We start from the raw sequence: 18,117 nt of genomic DNA on the forward strand, positions 1-18,117 counted from the left end.
ACCTTTGTCCACAGCTAGGATGGCAGCAGAATGCTATGTCACTATATACAGAAACAAGACAACCCGAAGCTAAATGTATGCCCCCTGCGAGGTCAACAGGTCCAGCCTCACATTGCACGCCCTGAGCTACAGCCTCTCCAAAAGGCATCTTCCCCACAGCCTCAACGCCGAGCAAGGAGCATCAAGAGTTTGTCTTGGTTGTTTTGTTCTTTTTACAAACTATAGATATATACAGTTGAAAACTCAGGATTTCTAGCCAATAACCATGGTTAACACCACCTTACAAATAATAAAAAAAAGAAAATGGCAGAAACATCTTTAAATGCCTTGTCACACCAACGGCAAAGTGCACAGAGTGAGGAGAACACGAAGAGCGCCTTTTCATTTAAAAAATGTTTGGAAATATGTGCAACTTTGATACAGTTTCAGGGTGCTCCAGACACCCATGGCCACTTCATGTAAACCACTGACAATTTCTAGAGCACTTTGAGAGACTACAATGTGACCGTGATCAAGTTTTGTAATTAAACCTAATGAGGGCAACAGACACTTCTCAAATAAGAGATGTGTCAATTACAGCGCTCCCCTACTCTAAGTATTCACAAGGAGACGATAAACAGTTTCTTTATTCCTCCTTCTCCTCCTCCTCCTCCTCCTCCTCTTCTTCCCCCTCCTCTTCATCTTCCTCTTCCACCTTTTTCCGGGCAACTTTAGCAGGACCTTTGCACCATCAAACTTTCCTTTCGACTTATAGTCAGCAACATCCTTCTCATACTTCTCCTTCAGCTTTGCAGCCTTAGTGATGTAAGGCTGCTTTTCACTGTCATTTAAATTATTCCACATCTCACTCAGGTTTTTTGCCACGTCTCCAGTAGAGATGCCGGGGTTTGTGGATTTGATTTTGGGGTGGAATTCTGAACAGAACAGGAAGAATCCAGACGGTGGCCTTTTGGGAGCATTGGGATCCTTCTTCTTCTTGCCTCCCTTAGCTGGTCCATAATCCTTCATTTCCCGATCATAGCGCACTTTATCTACCTTTGCCATTTCATCAAATTTAGATTTCTGTTTCCCGGACATGTCTTCCACCTCTCAGAGCACTTCTTGGAAAATTCCACAAAATTGACAGGGACCTCTGGGTTTTTCTTCTTATGTTCTTCTCTACTTGTCTGCACAAAGAAGGCATAAGCAGACATCTTGCCCTTTGGTTTCTTGGGGTCACCTTTAGCCATCCTGACTGTATTGTTCGCTAGTCTGGGCAGCAGCAGGGCACGACGCACGGCTCAGCGCTCCCCAGCCTCGCGCTAGCTGCCTCCATGAGAGCCGCCTTAATTGTATATATTTAAATAAATGGTTAAGATGGTAAAATTTTATAAGTATATTTTACCTCGATAAAAATGTTTGAACAAATGTATTGAAGACGTACAACATGATGTTTTGACATACATATACATTGTGAAATGATTGCCACAATCAGACTAATTAACATATCTCTCTCCTCCCATAGTTACTTTTTTATTTTTGTGATGAGAATACTGCTTCCTTTCTCAATTGGATGGCTTTTCTTTTCTTACCTATTTAAGATTTACTGTCCTAGGAAATTTTAATTTTATAATACAGTATTATTAACTATAATCTCTATGCTGTACATTAGATTTCTAGAACTTAGTCATTCTGCATACCTGAAACTTTGTTCCTTTTGATCAATATCTCCCCATTTTCCCTACTCCAAGTCCCTGGCAACCACCATATTATTCTTTGCTTCTGTGATTTGACATTTTTAGATTCCATACAGAAGTATGATCACGTAGTATTTGTCTTTGTGCCTGGATTATTTCGTTTAGCATAATATCCTCCAGGTTCATCCGTGTTATCACAACTGACAGATTTTCTTCTTTGTTAAAGCTGAATAGTTTTCTGCTACATATTTATGTGTGTGTATATGTGTGTGTGTGTGTGTGTGCGTGTGTGTATTTGCCACATTTTCTTTATTCATTCATCCATCGATAAACATTGAAGTTGATTCTATATTTTGGGTATTGTGAATAATGCTACAATGAACAAGATTGTGCGGCTATTTCTTGAAGGTACTGATTTTATTTCCTTTGAATATATACCCAGAAGTAGGATTGGTGGATCATAGTGTAGTTTTATTTTTAGTTTTTTGAAGAACCTCTGTACTGTTTTTCAAAATGGTTGCACCAATTTATTATACATTCCCACCAACAGTGTATAAGAGTTTCCCTTTCTCCACATCCTCGCCGACACCTAGTTCTTGTTTTTTTGATAATAGCCATTCTAACAGATGTGAGGTTGCACTTTTGATTTGCATTTCCCTGTTGAGTAGTGATATGAAACATTTTTTCATATACCCATAAATGACCATTTATATGTCTTCTTTTGAGAAATGTCTATCAGGTACTTTGCTCATTCTTTAATTAGGTTATTTGTCTTTTTGCTATTGAGTTGAGTTCCTAATATATTTTGGATATTAACTCTTTATCAAATTTATGGTTTGAAAATATCATTTCCCCCTTCCATAGGTTGTCTCTTTAATCTGTTTTTTTCTTTCCTGTGAAGAAGCTTCTAAATTTGATGCAATCATATTTGTATAATTTTGCTTTTGTCTCCTGTGCTTTTAGGGTTATATATTTTTAAAAAATCATTTCCCAGGTCAATATCAAGAAACTTTTCTTCTATGTTTTTTTCAGGGAATATTATAGTTTTATGTCTTACATTGAAACCTTTAATGTATTTTGAGTTAATTTTTGTACATGGTATAAGTGTTTACTTTCATTCTTCTGTATGTGTATATCTAGTTTTCACAACAACATTTATTTAGGAGACCGTCCTTTCTGTATTGTGTAATCTTGGCACCTTTTTATGAAGGTCAATTGACTGTAAATATGTGGATTTACTTCTGGGCTCTCTATTCTGTTCCATTGGTGTATATGTCTATTTTTATGTCAGTCGCATAGTGTTCTGATTACTATAGCTTTGTACTATATTTTGAAATTAGTGTAATGCCTCCAGCTGTGTTCTTTTTACTCAAGATTGCTTTGGCTATAACAGTTTTTTTTTGTGGTTTCATATGAATTTTAAGATTACTATTTTTTCTATTTCTGTAAAAAATGCCATTTTAAACTTTAATAGGGGTTGTATTAAATCACTTTGGATATTATGAATATTTTAATACTATTAATGGTTCCTGTCTATAAATATGGACTTTTTTTCATTTATTTGTGTCTTCATTATTTTCTCTCATCAGTGTCTTACAGTTTTCACCTTCTTGATGAAATTTATACCTAAATATTTTACTCTTTTTGATGCTATTGTAAATGGATTATTTTCTTAATTTCTTTTCTGGGACAGTTCATTGTGAGTATATAGAAATGCTACTGGTTTTTGCACATTGATTTTGTATCCTGCACCTTTACTGAATTTGTTTATAAGTTATAACTTCTTTTAGTGGGGTGTTTAGGGTTTTGTATTTATAAAATCTGGTCATCTGTGCACAGAGATAATTTTACTTCTTTTCCAATTGGATGCCTCCCCTCTCCTCTCCGCTCCTCCCCTCCCCTGCTCTCCCCTCCCTTCTCTTCCCCTCTCCTCCCCTCCCTTCCCCTCCCCTTCTGTCCCCTCTCCTCCCCTCCCTTCCCCTCCCCTTCTGTCCCCTCTCCTCTCCTCTCCTGATCGTTCTAGCTAGGACTTCCAGTACTATATTGAATAAAAGTGGTCAGAATACATATCCTTGTCTTGTTTCTGATCTTAGAGAGAAAAATTTAGCTTTTCACCATTGAGTATGATTGTTGGCTGTGGGCTTGTCACACGTATTTCATGGGCTTGTTACATATAGTTTTTATTATGTCAAAGTGCTTTCCTGGTATACTTAATTTGTTGAGAGTTCTTATCATGGAAGGATGTTGAATTTTATCAAATGCTTTCTCTGCATCTGTTGAAATGATCATATCATTTTTATTCTTCCTTCTGTTAGCGTGGTGTATCACATTTATAGATTTGTGTATGTTGAACTATCCTTACATCTCAGGAATAAATCCCACTCAGTCATGGTGTATGAACACTTAAATGTGCTGATAATTTCAGTTTGGTAGTATTTTGTTGACCATTTTTGTATCTATGTTCATCAAAGTTATTGGCCTGTAATTTTCTTTTATTATAGTGTCCTTTGGTATCAGGGTAATGCTGGGCTTGTAAAATGAGTATGGAAGAATTCCTTTGCTTTAATTTTTTGGAAGAGTTTGAGAAAGATTGGCATTAATTGTTCTTTAAATGCTTGGTAGAATTCATTAATGACACACTCAGTTACTGAATTTTTTGGGGGGGGAGGTTTTAAACTACTGATTCAATATTCTCACTCATTATTGATTAGTTTAGATTATATATTTCCTCATGATTCAGTCTTGGTAGGTTTTATGTTTCAAGGAATCTATCCATTTCTCTAGGTTATCCAATTTGGTGGTGTATAATTGTTCATAGTAGTCTCTTGTATCCTTCATATTTATGTGGCATCAGTTGCAATGTCTTCTCTTTCATTTATAATTTTGTTTATTTGAGTCTTACCTCTTTTTTTCTTAATCTTGCTAAACATTTGTCATTTTTGTTTACTTTTTCAAGAAAACAATTCTTAGTTTCATTTCCATTGTTTTTCTATTTTCTTATTTATTTCTGTTTGATCTTCATTATTTTCTTTTTTTTTCTAATAACTCTAGGCTTAGTTTGTTCTTTTTCATTCTGTGAAATGTAATTTTAGGTTTTCTTATTTGAGATCTTTCTTTTTCCTTATTGCAGGCACTATTTCTGTAAACTTTCCTCTTTAAACTGCTTTTACTGCATCCCCTAAAGTTTATGGTGTCTTTCCAATTTTATTTGTCCCAAAATATTTTTTGATTGCCTTCTTGATTTCCTCTTTGAATTTTCAAGGAATATTATAGTTTCATGTCTTACATTGAAATCTTTATGAGTCATTTATGTGTGTGTTGTTTAATTTCCACATATTCAAAGATTTGAGAGTGTTCCAATTTTTCTCCCATCGCTGAATTTTAGTTCACATTATTGTGGTCAGAAAACGTATTTGGTATGATTTTCATTTAAAAAAATTAGTTCAGACTGGTTTTGTGGCCTAACAAAAGGTCTGGAAAAAATGCGTAGTCTACTGTTGATTAAAGGAATACTCTGTATATGTCTGTTAGGTCGATTTTGTCTATAGTTTTGTTCAAATCCTCTGTTTCCTTATTGATTTTTTTCTCTGGATGATTTATCTGATATTGACAGCTGGTACTAAAGTTCCCTACTATTATTATATTGCTATCTACTTTCCCTTTACATTCTGCTTGTATTTGCTTAATATATTTAGGTGCTATAATATTGGGTGCGTGCATATTTACAACTGTTATATCCTCTTGATAAAGTGACTCTTTTATCATTATATAATGACCTCCTTTGTATCAAGTGACTGTTTTTGATTTAAAGTCTATTTTATCTAAGTATATTCACACACTTGCTCTCTTTTAGTTACTATTTGAATGAGATGTCTTTTCCCATCCCTTCACTTTCAGCTTGTGTGTACTCTTAAAGCTAAAGTGTTTCTTGTAGGCAACATACATAGTTGAATACTGCTTTTTCATCTGTTCAATCAGTCTATGCCTTTTGATTGGAGAAATAATCCATTTACATTTAAAGTAATTATTGATGGTTAAGGACTTACTATTGCTGTCTTGTTAATTGTTTTCTGACAGCCATTCCTCTGTTTCTTTCTTCCTTTATTGGCATCTTTTTGTGATTTAACTTTTTATTTTTGTAATTGTATGCTTTGATTCCTTTTTCTTTGAGTGTGTTTTCTACGGGTTTTCTTTTTGTAGTTGATGTGGGGTTTACATAAAATATTTTATAGTTATTATAGTCTATTTTATGCTGATAACTTTAACTGCATTTGAAAACTCTACACTTTATTTTTCTTCTCCCAATGTTTCATGTCATTGATATCATAATTTATATCTTTTTATATTTTGTATCCATTAACAAATTATTGTAACTATACTTCTTCTTAACACTTTTGTTGTTTAACTTTTATACTAATGTTAAAAATAATTACACATGTCCAATACAGAATTAGAACATTCTTAATATGATTATATTCTTAACTTTACAATGAGTTTTATTTTATTTATTTATGTCCAAATTTTATTTTAGGTTTAGTGGGTACATGTGCATTTTTGTTACATGAATAATTTACATGTCATGGGGATTTTGTGCACAGATACTTTTCTTTGCAATCTTGCCAGGATCTGTTGCTTTTTGACTTTTTAATAATAGCCATTCTGACTGGTATGAGAAGCTATCTCATTGTGGTTTTGATTTGCATTTCTTTAATTATTACTGATGTTGAGCATTTTTTATATGTCTTGTTGGCTGTGCTTATGTCTTCTTTTGAGAAGTGTGTGTTCATGTTCATGTCCTTTGCCCACTTTTTATTGGGGTTGTTTGTTGATTTGTTTAAGTTACTTATAGATTCTAGATATTAGACCCTTATCAGATGCACAGTTTGTAAATATTTTCTCTCATTCTTTATGTTGTCTGTTTACTCTGTTAATAGTTTTTTTTTTTTTAAATTTACTTGGCCCTGCTCAAGCAGGACTTCAAAACATTTCTTACTAACTCGCATCTGTTCCTCTTCATGGAAATCTTTAATAAAAGGCAAAAGATTTATTCATTCTGAAGAGAAACCATAATGATCGTTTCTTATGCCATGCAGAAGCACTTAAGTTTAATTAGGTCTCACCTGTCAATTTTTGTTTTTGTTGCAATGACTTTTGGTGTCCTTGTTATGAAATCTTTGCCAGTTCTTATGTCCAGAATGGTATTTCCTATGCTTTCTTTTAGGGTTTTTATAGTTTAAGTTTTATATTTGAGTCTTTAATCCATCTTGAGTTGATTTTTATACATAGTGAAATAAAGGGGTCCAGTTTTAATCTTCTGCATATGTTATTCCAGGATCATGTATTGAATAGGGAATCCTTTCCCCATTGCTTGTTTTTGTCGAATCAGATGGTTGTAGTTGTGCAGCTTTATTTCAGAGCTCTCTGACCTATTCCATTGGTCTATGTGTCTGTTTTTGTACCAGTACCATGATGTTTTGGTTACTACAGCCTTGTAGTATAGTTTGAAGTTAGGTAGTGTGATGCCTCTGGCTTTTCTTTCCCCTAAGGTTTGTTTTGAGTATTTGAACTCTTTTTAGGTTCTGTATATATTTTAGAGTAGTTTTTTTCTAATGCTGTGAAAAATAACATTGGTTAGTGTTATAGGAATAGCATTGGATCTATAAGTTGCTTTGGACATTATGACCATATTAACAATATTGATTCTTCTATCCATGAGCATGGAATGTTTTTCCATTTGTTTGTGTTATCTCTGATTTCTTTCATCAGTGTTTTGTAATTCTTGTTGTAAAAATCTTTCATCTCCCTGGTTAGCTGTATTTCTAGGTATTTTTTTTCCTTTTGTGGCTAATATGAATAGGGTTGTGTTCTTTATTTTGCTCTAAGCTTGAACATTATTGGTGTATAGAAATGCTACTGATTTTTGTACTGATTTTATATCCTGCAAGTTTGTTGAAGTTGTTTATCAGATCTAGAAGCTTTTGGACAGACAACACGGGGTTTCCTAAGTATAGAATCATACATCTGTGAAGAGAGATAATTTGAATTCCCCTCTTCCTATTTTGATGTTTTTTATTTCTTTCTCATGCCTGATTGTTCTGGCTAGAATTTCCAGTACTATGTTGAATGGGAGTGGTGAGAGTAGGTATCCTTGTCTTGTTCTGGTTTTCAAGGGGACTGCTCCCACGTTTTGCCTGCTCAGTATGACATTGGTTGTGGGTTTTCATAGATGATTCCTATTATTTTGAAGTATATTCCTTTGTAGCCTAATTTTTGAGGGTTTTTAACATGAAGGGATGTTGAATTTTATTGAAAGCCTTTCTGGGTCTATTGAGATAATCATGTGGTTTTTATCTTTAGTTCTGTTTATGTGATGAATCATGTGTATTGATCTGCATATGTTGAACCAACCTTGCATTCCAGGGCTAAAGCTTACTTGATCATGGTGTGTTTTTGATATGTTGCTGGATTTGATTTGCTAGTATTTTGTTGAGGATTTTAGCATGTACGTTCATTAAGGATATTGACTTAAAGTTTTCTATTTTGTTGTGTCTTTGCCAGGTTTTGGTATCAGAATGATGCTGGCCTCATAGAATGAGTTAGGCAGGAGTCCCTCTGCCTCAATTTTTTGGAATAGTTTCAGTAGGATTGGTATCAGCTCTTTTTTGTACATCTGCTAGAATACAGTTGTGCATCTGTCTGGTCCTGAACTTTTTTGGTTGGTAAGCTTTTTATTTCTATTTAATGTCAGAATTCATTATTAATCTGTTCAGGGTTCCCATCTTTTTTCCTGGTTCAATCTTATGAGGTTGTATGTTTCAAGGAATTTATCAATTTCTTCTAGATTTTCTAGTTTGTGTGCTCAGAGGTGCTTATAATAGTTTATGAAGATTTAAAAAATTTCTGTGGGATTGGTGATAGTGTCCTTTTTGTCATTCCAGACTGCATTTTTTTGAATCTTCTCTTTCCTTTATTAGTCTAGATAGAGGTCTATCAATCTTATTTATTCTTTCAAAAAACAAATTTTAGTTTTATTGATCTTTTCTATGTTTTTTTTTGTGGTCTCAGTTTCATTCAGTTCAGCTCTGGTGTTGGTTACTCCTTGTCTTCTGTTAGTTTTGAGGTTGGTTTCTTCTTTTTCTAATTCCTTTAAGCGTGATGTTAGGTTGTTAATTTGAGATCTTTCTAGCTTTTTGATATGGGTGTTTAGCACATAAACTTTTATCTGAATGCTACTTTATTTGTATCCTAGAGATTCTGGTATGTCGTACCTTTCTTTTCATTAGTTTCAAGAAATTTCTTGATTTCGGCCTTAATTTCATTGTTTACCCAAAAGGCATTCAGGAGCAGGTTGTTAAATTTCCATGTAATTGTATGGTTTTGAGAGATTTTCTTATATTAACTTCTATTTTTATTATGCTGTGGTCCAAGGGTGTGATTGGCATGATTTTGATTTTTAAAAAATTTGTTGAGAATTGCTTTATGGCTGAGCATGTGGTCAATTTTAGAGTATGTGCCATGTGCAGATGAGAAGAATGTGTATTCTGCTGTTGTTGGGTAGTGTGTTCTGTAGATGTCTGTTAGGTTGATTTGGTCAAATGTTGAGTTTAGGTACCAAATGTCATTGTTAGTTTTCTGTCTCAATTATCTGTCTAATACTGTCAGTGGGGTGTTGAAGTCTCCCTTCATTATTGTGTGGTTATTTAATTCTCTTTCTAGGTCTCTAATAACTTGTTTTATGAATCTGGGTGCTCCGGTGTTGGGTGCTTATATATTAGGATAGTTGTCTTCTTTTTGAATTGAACCCTTTCCCATTATGAAATGCCCTTCTTTGACCTGTTTGATCATTATTGGTTTAAAGTCTGTTTTTTGTGAAATGAAATAGCAACCCTGGCTCTTTTTAGTTTTCTATTTGCTTGGTAGATTTTCTCTGTCCCTTTACTTTGAGCCTATGGGTGTCATTGAATGCGAGATGGGTTTCTTCAAGACAGTATACAGTTGGGTCTTGTTTCTTTGTCCAATTTGCCACCCTGTGCCTTTTAAGTGGGCCATTTAGCATATTTACATTCAAGATTAGTATTCATGTATGCAGATTTGACCCTGTAATCATGTTTTTATTGTTGTTGGTTGTTATGTAGACTTGATTGTGTAGTTGCTTTACAATGTTAATGACCTGTGCACTTACGTCTGTTTTTGTGGTTGCTGGTAACAGTCTTTAGTTTCCATGTTTAGCATTCCTTTAATGACCTCTTGTAAGGCAGTTCAGATGGTAATAAATTCCCTGAACATTTGCTTGTCTAAAAGGAATTTTATTTCTCCTTTGTTTCTGAAGTTTAGTTTGGCTGGATATAACATTCTTGGTTGAAATTTCTTTTCTTTAAGGATGCTGAATATAGGTCCCCAATTTCTTTTGGGTTGTAGGGTTTCTTCTGAAAGGTCTGTTGTTAGCCTGATGGTGTTTCCATTTTGGGTGACCTTCCCCTTCAGTGTAGCAGTCTTTAATATTTTTTTCTTTCATTTTGATCTTGGACAACCTGATAACTATGTGTCTTGGGGATGGTTGTCTTATATAGTATCTTGCAGAGGTTCTCTGAATTCTCTGAATTTGAATGTCAACCTTTCTAGTGAGGTTGGGGAAATTTTTGTGAACAATATCCTCAAACATGTTTTCCAAGTTGTTGCTCTCTCTCCCTCTCTTTCAGATATACCCATGAGTAGTAGGTTTTGTTTCTTTACATAATCCCATCTTTCTCAAAGTTTTTGTTCATTCTTTTTGTTTGTTTTTGACTGACTGAATTGATTCAAAATGGTCTTCAAGCTCTGAAATTCTCTTCTTAGCTTGGTCTATTCTGCTTTCAATACTTCTGATTGTATTGTGAAAATCCTTGAGTGAGTTTTTCAGCTGCAGAGGATAAGCTTGGTTCTTTCTTAAAGGGCTATTTTGTCTTTCACTCCTGTATCCTTTTACTGGATGCCTTAGATTCTTTGAATTAGGTTTCAACTTTCTCCTGAATCTGGATGATCTTCATTGCCATTCAGATTTTGAATTCCATGTCTGTCATTTCAGCTCTTTTAGCCTGGTTAAAAGCCATTGCTAGGGAGCTAGTGCAGTTATTCAGAGGTAAGAAGAGAGTCTGGCTGTTTGAGTTGCCAGAGTTCTTGTACTGATATTTTCTCATCTGGGTGGGCTGATGTTCCTCTAATTTTTTTTTGTTGTTGTTGAAAGCTTTATTTGTACACACTTAGGGTAAATGAAAATTTTATGACTTGGGGAAAACTTCACTCTTTGAAAAGAAATATTTTACACAAGGAGAAGTTAAGGGTACTGGCTCCCAAGACAAAGCTTAGATTCAAGCCCAGTTTTGCCATTTACACCAGTCCCCTGATTTTGCTCAGTTTCCTTATGATATAAGGCACTCAGTAGCACATGCCCAGCACAAAGTAAGTGCTCAGTAAGTTTTGGCACTATGAAGTTCAAACAGCACCACTGGTAAACTAAGTGCAGATATCAGAGGCGGACACTGTTTATACATCTTCACAGCTGAGGTGATGCCATGGTGAAATTTTTAAATCAAGAGGCCTTTGGGAAAAATGATGAGAATAGCAGAGGAATGGACTTTATTTATTTATTTCTGTGGCACCCAGAAATAAATGTTAAAGGAACCTATTTTATAATATAGTAACTTCTGGACTTTCAGAACAGTGAAAAAAGAGGCTGGGGTAAGGAAGATAAAAGCCCTCCCACCACCCTGCATGCTGACCTAGGGGATGCTTCCTTCTACTCTGTGGTTAGACCCTACAGATGGCAAAAAAAAAAAAAAAAAAAAAAAAAGCATTCTTCATTCTTTAACCTAAATTATCCCCATGGCTCAATCTCTACAACTTCATCACCAAAGCGAACCCACTTCTCTTTTCTAAAATTTCTGCTGTTCACATAGATAAACACTACCACAAAGGCTCTCCATTCATCTGAATGAAGATACCAAAGAAGGACTTTCACTGCAGGTTTGTTTGTTGCGTTCAAATTATACAATGTAAGGAGTAAAGTGTACAATACACAAAATCCCCAGCATCAAACAAACAAGTGAAACAAAACACCAGCATCACACATTTCCTCTAAATTCACAGTACAAAAGCAAATTATGGAAATGATGTGGTAGGGAATAAACAATGGCACATTTGCTTCTTCCTTAAAGAAAGTCACATCAGTCATTAATATTTATTTCCCTGCGAAGTTCATTGTTCTAATTTTTCAGGGCTCCTTCAACTCTTTTTTTGTTTTTTGAGACAAGTTCTGACTATCACCCAGATTAGAGTGCAGTGTCACAATCAGACCTCACTGCAACCTCTGCCTCTCAGGTTTAAGCAATTTTCCAGCCTCAGCCTCCCAAGTAGCTAGGACTACAGGCCCCTGCCACCACACCTGGCTATATATATATATTTTTTTTTTTTTTTGCACTTTTTGGTAGAGAGGGGATTTCACTATCTTGGCCAGGTTGGTCTTGAACTCCTCACCTCAAGTGATCTGCCTGCCTTGGCCTGCCAAAGTGCTGGGATTACAGGTGTGAGCCACTGAGCCTGGCCCCTTGCTTCAACTCATAATCTCCAGAAAGCTAAGGAAGAGAAAAATGACTCTCATCCATAGGATTTGACATTCCAACCTTTCATTCACTTGGTGGATCGATACTGAAACCTGCTACATGTCAGGCTTTGCACCCTCCCTCTCTTTGAGAGTTGGCTGATGGCTTTAGCAGGAGTAAGTTGGGAACTGTAACACATACATTTACTTAACTTTATTTAACATTTCCCTTTTTTAAACTATAGATTCAGCTCTGACTATACAATTGTACATTTCTAAGTATTTTTTTCTTCAGCAGTTACAAACTCTTCATCTAGGATGGTGTAAGTATAAAATAGAAATTGCAAAAAGGCAAATATCCTATCTTCATTAGAAATTTAACTTTAGTCCGGTTTCTATCGTAGGATTATTTTCACAAACCCTAAAACTAATCTACAAAAAGCTATTACTGATCTTCTTCCTTACCAATTGGTAAAACTTACACAAAATTTTAATCAGTAGCAAACCATGTAACAAGCTTGTGTTTTAGCATAAAGCTATGACTATTTGAGAATACTACTTTGGTTAAACGTCATACAAAAAAAAAAAGAAGAGAAAAAGTATAGGAAAACAGACCCTTTTTCTGCTTAAACTCACAAATGGCAGATTCACAGTGGGCTGGAACAGAAACAGCAGGGCTCTTCAGAAACTCCAGGATTTTTAAAGACAAGTTCTCACTATTTTGCCCAGGCTGGTCTCAAACTCCTAGACTCAAGCAATCCTCTTGTTCCTGCCTCCAAAGCAGATGGGATTACAGAGCATGCACCACTATGCCTCACTCAGGTCTTTTGATTAAGCTACCAATAAAGGCTAAGAGCATTCAGACTTATAAAATCCTTGCATGAGACCCCTCATTCCCTGTGGTTCTCTCAGTTCAAGGTAGCATGGTGTCATCTCTCAAGTTGTTCCTGAAGATAAAGAGAGGGTGGATGGCCAGGGCTAGAGCATGATCCATAACAAGGCTAAGTGAATGGTTATAAAGTGTAAGGCAGCAGCTCTCTATCTCTGGGGGGCATCAGAAATACCTGAATCTTTCTTTCTCTCTCTCTCTCTTTTTTTTTTTTTTTCTGAGATAGAGTGTTGCTCTGTCGCCAGGCTAGGGTGCACTGGCGCAATCTTAGCTCACTGCAACTTCCGCCTCCCAGGTTCAAACGACTCTCCTGCCCCAGCCTCCCGAGTAGCTGGTACCTGCATCTTTCTAAACATGTGAGGGCTTGGACCTCACTCCCTACCTCCAAAGGTGGAGCTCCAGGCAGGTAGGTCTTGCCAAAGTTTAGTCAGCAATTCTGATGTGTACCACAGAGAACTAACTATTGGTGCAATGTTTCTGCCATGCATGTGCACAACCTTTATTTGGCATAAGTGAAGATGATTTGTCAATGGTTCATTTTATAAGATCACCACTGTAAGAATTCCTTCCTTTGTCTACCCTGGCTGCAGATTACCCAGCAACAATCATGGATAAAATGTCAATTCCCTTCATAACCAAAGTTAGAATTTTAAGTGAATGTTTGCTTTTCACACTTTGCTTCTTTTACGTGGTAGAGCTAGGATGTACTTTTTGACTTCTTATTTGTAACTAGTTTCACTGAAAATTCTTCTGGTTTTAGTGTGCTGCTAAATCTCTTGTTTTAAAGATAAAGAGATTTGTACATTCTTAAAAAAAGAAGAACATAAGGAAAACATTAATCTTAGCAATTTCTGATAAAAAGAAAAGAAAACCCTGTTTCTAACTTACCACTGATTTTTACTAAACTTTTAAGCTTTAGTTTATGCAACAGGATCACAATTTATTTCCCCAGTTACTCACACCCAGATTGTTTCAAATCCCCAACAGGGAAGTCCAAATCATCATGCCGTAGATTCCTTTGCCTTAGCTTCTGCAGTGTTTCTCTCAAAGGGGCCAGAATGATCCCAGCATTCCTGTCTTCACCCTCAGAAGACAGATTATGCTTTTCGATAATTACAAATTATGCTTTTTGATTTATTCTTGGACAAGTTCTCATAACAAGTAGTGAATGCTCTGTCCCCTTCTGAGGGCTCTCCAGATTGTTGTAGATGAGATATCATTAGTGATCCATTCATTCACTATGTGAATGATGCTCCAGTGTTTTCACAGCACGTCAGATTATGGATGAATTTCTGAGCATCATTTCCAGCCTGAGTATACATGTGAACTCATAGTCTGCCACAATCTGGGTGATGTCTTCTGCCTTCCACAAATTGGGAATACCAAAGGACTCCAATAATCTGTCCCACACAACAGCTTGACCTTTGTTGTACCTTTTGTTTTGGACTCCAGGGATTTCTTTCAACTAGAATCCTGTCTTTGTTCAGTCCACTTCCTCTTTTGTCCAGGCCTTTCTAGCGTATGCAAGTTCTGCTGGTTATCACAGTTACTAGCCTCCAGTTTCTCCTGATGGTGTATAAGCACCTTAACAGTTTCTATCTGCTCCTTTTGAAGACTTTTTATGTATCAACTTCCACCCATTTGGCATTCTTGGTGGGAAGTTTTGACGTGATGACCCAGTGACGGGCAGGAATGAGTCCATTCTCCTGGTATTGCCAACAGGAGAGATTATGTCTTTGACAACTCTGTATCTTCCTGTTCCACTTGTAATCCTTGGCCAGCTCAAACAACCTGAGGTGCATGTTGGTCATAGGATTAAAAGAACCACAAGCAAGGAGAACCACTTCAGTCTTCTCTGAATTTTCCATGGTAAGAAGTTGAAGTTGTTGATTTCATTAGAAAACTGTAATGCCTCCCTTGTCTTTTCCATGCTTCTGGATTTGACGCCTTCCCTCAAGGCATGTCCAGATGCAGGGTTTTCCTTAAAGACCCTCTCAGCCTCACTAGGAAAAAAACCTTGGAAAGGCTGTGGTAGGCTCAGTCAAGGGAGAAAATGTTTCCTCAATCTTTACAGTTGCTATTCTTTGGATGGGGCCTTTTGCTTTTATTTTCTTTGATGCCCTTGAGAATTTGCCTGTGGTATAATTTGGGTTCAGTTGACTGGCTTCATTTCTGGATGATTTCAGGGGGACAAGGCTCAGCTCAGCACTCCTGAGCCATGTGCTCTAACCCTGGGGGCTGGAACAAGGCCCACAGCTTTGTTCTGTGGCCTGTCAAGGTTAAATACCTGGTGTGCCAGAGGGGCTGAGGTGTTCCTGGTTTGCTGGCAACAACACTCCAATGGGAGGTGCTGGCAAAATCACTTCACTGGAGTAGTGGCAGAGCAGTTTGTGCATGTGCACTGGTGGCAGTGGGATGGTAAAGTCCACCCATGCATGCTGGCAAAGCAGTGGGAGGAGGGTTCACTTGGGTGCATACTGACAGGGGCCAGTCTGAAGAAGCTCTTCTACAGATAGGCGGGGTCTGCCAGCAAAGAGGCTATGGCAGTGGCCACTGCGATGCACCCTGGTTGGGCATCCGAGGCTGCACTGCCAGTGGCACAGTGCAGGCAAGTGGGCACAGCCAGGCAGGGACCTCGAGAGAGATTGGCAGACAGGGTGGCACTCAGATCAGAGTGGCCCTGTCTTCTGGGCAAGAGAGCCCTGCTCTGTCCGGCTCCAACAGTCAACAAAGGCCAAACCTTCTTGAGGAATGTGGCAGGCCTTGGGGGATTGGCACTCCTGGTCATGCTCCACTGCAGCCATTCCTATGCCAACGTTTCTGGGCTCCACACAGGTTGGAATCCTGCCCCTGCCAACTCTACAAGCAGCTCTCTCTGCCAGCTCAAATGTTTGTGGGGGTCATGGGATCTCCTGCAGCTAGCATTCTGGGGTCCATGGTGAGAGTAGGCCACTCCATGCCTACTTAAATAATCCCTTCCCCAGGAGCCACTGGGGGGCAGGAATGAGTCCTGGTGCTTGACAACCTAATTGAGAGTTCTCAACTTCCTCCCCCTTCAGCCTAATTTCTGCATCCTCCCTTCATCCACTCTCAATGCCTACCTTCTAAAGATCTGCTTGGGCTGTGCTGTCTTCTTGATGGCCTGCCTGGTTTTTCAGTGGGAGATACTCTTCCTGGCTGCATCTAATCAGCCATCTTGACTCTCCTCCTTTGCTTACAATGAATTTTGTACTTTCATATGTTTTTATGTTGTTAGTGTCCTTTTGTTTCAAGTTGAAAAACTTTCTTTAACATTTCTTTTAAGGGAGGCCTAGTGGTAATGAACTCCCACAGTTTTTGTTGGTCTAGAAAAGTCTTTATCTCTCTTTCATTGCTAAAAGATAGTTTCATCGAGTATAGTATTCTTGGTTGACAAAGTCCCTCCCCCACCCGCTAGCCATCACTTTAAATATATCATCCCAAGCTCTCCTAGCCTACCAGGTTTCTGCTGTGAAATCTGCTGATAGCCTTTGGAGGTTTCCTTGTATATAAATGAGTCACTTTCTTCTTGCTACTTTCAAAATGATCTGAAATTCTAGAATGGAAGCAGGGGGTGCATACTTAAACATCAGAAATAAGGTGGGGAAACTCAGTTTAATGGTCATCAAGGCCCACTATTACTTGAGCTGTATAATAAAATATTAAGCATGAAACCTTCTAGGCCTACCTCTTTCCTAGCAATGGATTTCTTTTCTTTTTCTTTTTCTTTTTCTTTTTGTATTTTGAGATGGGGTTTTTGCTCTGTTGCCCAGGCTGGAGTGCAATGGTGTGATCTCAGCTCAGTGCAAACTCCATCTCCTGGGATCGAGTGATTCTCCTGACTCAGCCTCCTCAGTAGCTGGGATTACAGGTGCCCGCCACTGTACCCAGCTAATTTTTGTATTTTTAGTAGAGACAAGGTTTCACCATGTTGGCCAGGCTGGTCTCAAACTCTTGACCTCAGGTGATCCACCTGCCTCGGCCTCCCAAAGTACTGGGATTACAGGCATGAGCCTCTGCATCAGGCCTAGCAATGGATTTCTTTTACTGAGTCACTTGCACTTTGGTTCCAATAATGACTTATAATTTCCCTGTGTTGTGAGATATGACAGTGGTTTGGCACACACAGAATTAAGATTATTGTCATCTCTGTGTCTAGGTTTATGAGCAAGACCCTTTGGCTAGCTCATGGGAGCCTTGAGAAATGGGAATTAGACAAGGCTCAGTGGAAGAATGAAAGCTGTTGTCACTATGGAACCATCTTGTATATTTATTCTTCCTGTTTGCTAATTATATTTTGTTTTCCTTTTCATAGCCTCTATGACAAACTCATGACCCTGTTGCTTTGCATTAAAAACTCTGAGCTTTTTTTTTGTGGTTCACTGAGTTCACAGGCACTGTCAGAGTGGCACCAAGCATTAAATTTATCTGAGCAATTCATTGGGCTTTTTGTCTATGAGACTACCAGAAAATTTAGCAAAGCAAAACAAAAAACAAAAAACAAAAAAACACATCATTAACTGATGCCTATAGACTATTCTCTTGCTCAATAAATAACATTGAGCTCAAGTCAATATGGCTGCTACAGACCTAGTCCATGATATACCCCAAAACTGAAATTATCAGAGCTAAATGGAAAGAATCTGGATATGAAAATTTGGGGCAGGTATTTGAAGCTGGACTCAACTACTAATGGTAGAAAAAACAACCAGGCAAGTAAATCTTGGTGTCCAAAAAGCACAGTGATAGATTATTTCTGAACCTTGCCCATCCTATTGGGAGTACAGAGGCACCTGGTGCTATCTTTATGGGGTGTTGAGTGTCATTGTCTGAGACTGAGAATGCAGAACAATGGGTGTATGAATGCTGAGGAAGTCAGAAAGATTACCAGGTCTTAAAAGCAAGAGGAAAAGCTCATTTGGGATATGGAAGTAGGAGTTCAGAGTTTGAGGGAGAAG

General features: G+C 37.4%; 1 non-coding gene and 2 pseudogenes across 1 annotated transcript; all 3 read right to left on the minus strand.

Moving 5' to 3' along the window:
- Positions 1 to 610: 610 nt before the first annotated feature.
- Positions 611 to 1,304, minus strand: LOC100611470 (high mobility group protein B3-like; annotated as a pseudogene).
- Positions 1,305 to 6,633: 5,329 nt separating this feature from the next.
- LOC112206951 (U5 spliceosomal RNA) lies at positions 6,634 to 6,749 on the minus strand. Its single transcript, XR_002941424.1, has one exon. It is a non-coding gene; the product is annotated as a U5 spliceosomal RNA (small nuclear RNA).
- Positions 6,750 to 14,142: 7,393 nt separating this feature from the next.
- LOC100611383 (nicotinamide/nicotinic acid mononucleotide adenylyltransferase 1-like) lies at positions 14,143 to 15,009 on the minus strand (annotated as a pseudogene).
- Positions 15,010 to 18,117: the final 3,108 nt, after the last annotated feature.

This window comes from Pan troglodytes, chromosome 1, assembly GCF_028858775.2.
Source record: "Pan troglodytes isolate AG18354 chromosome 1, NHGRI_mPanTro3-v2.0_pri, whole genome shotgun sequence".
Lineage (NCBI taxonomy): Eukaryota > Metazoa > Chordata > Mammalia > Primates > Hominidae > Pan > Pan troglodytes.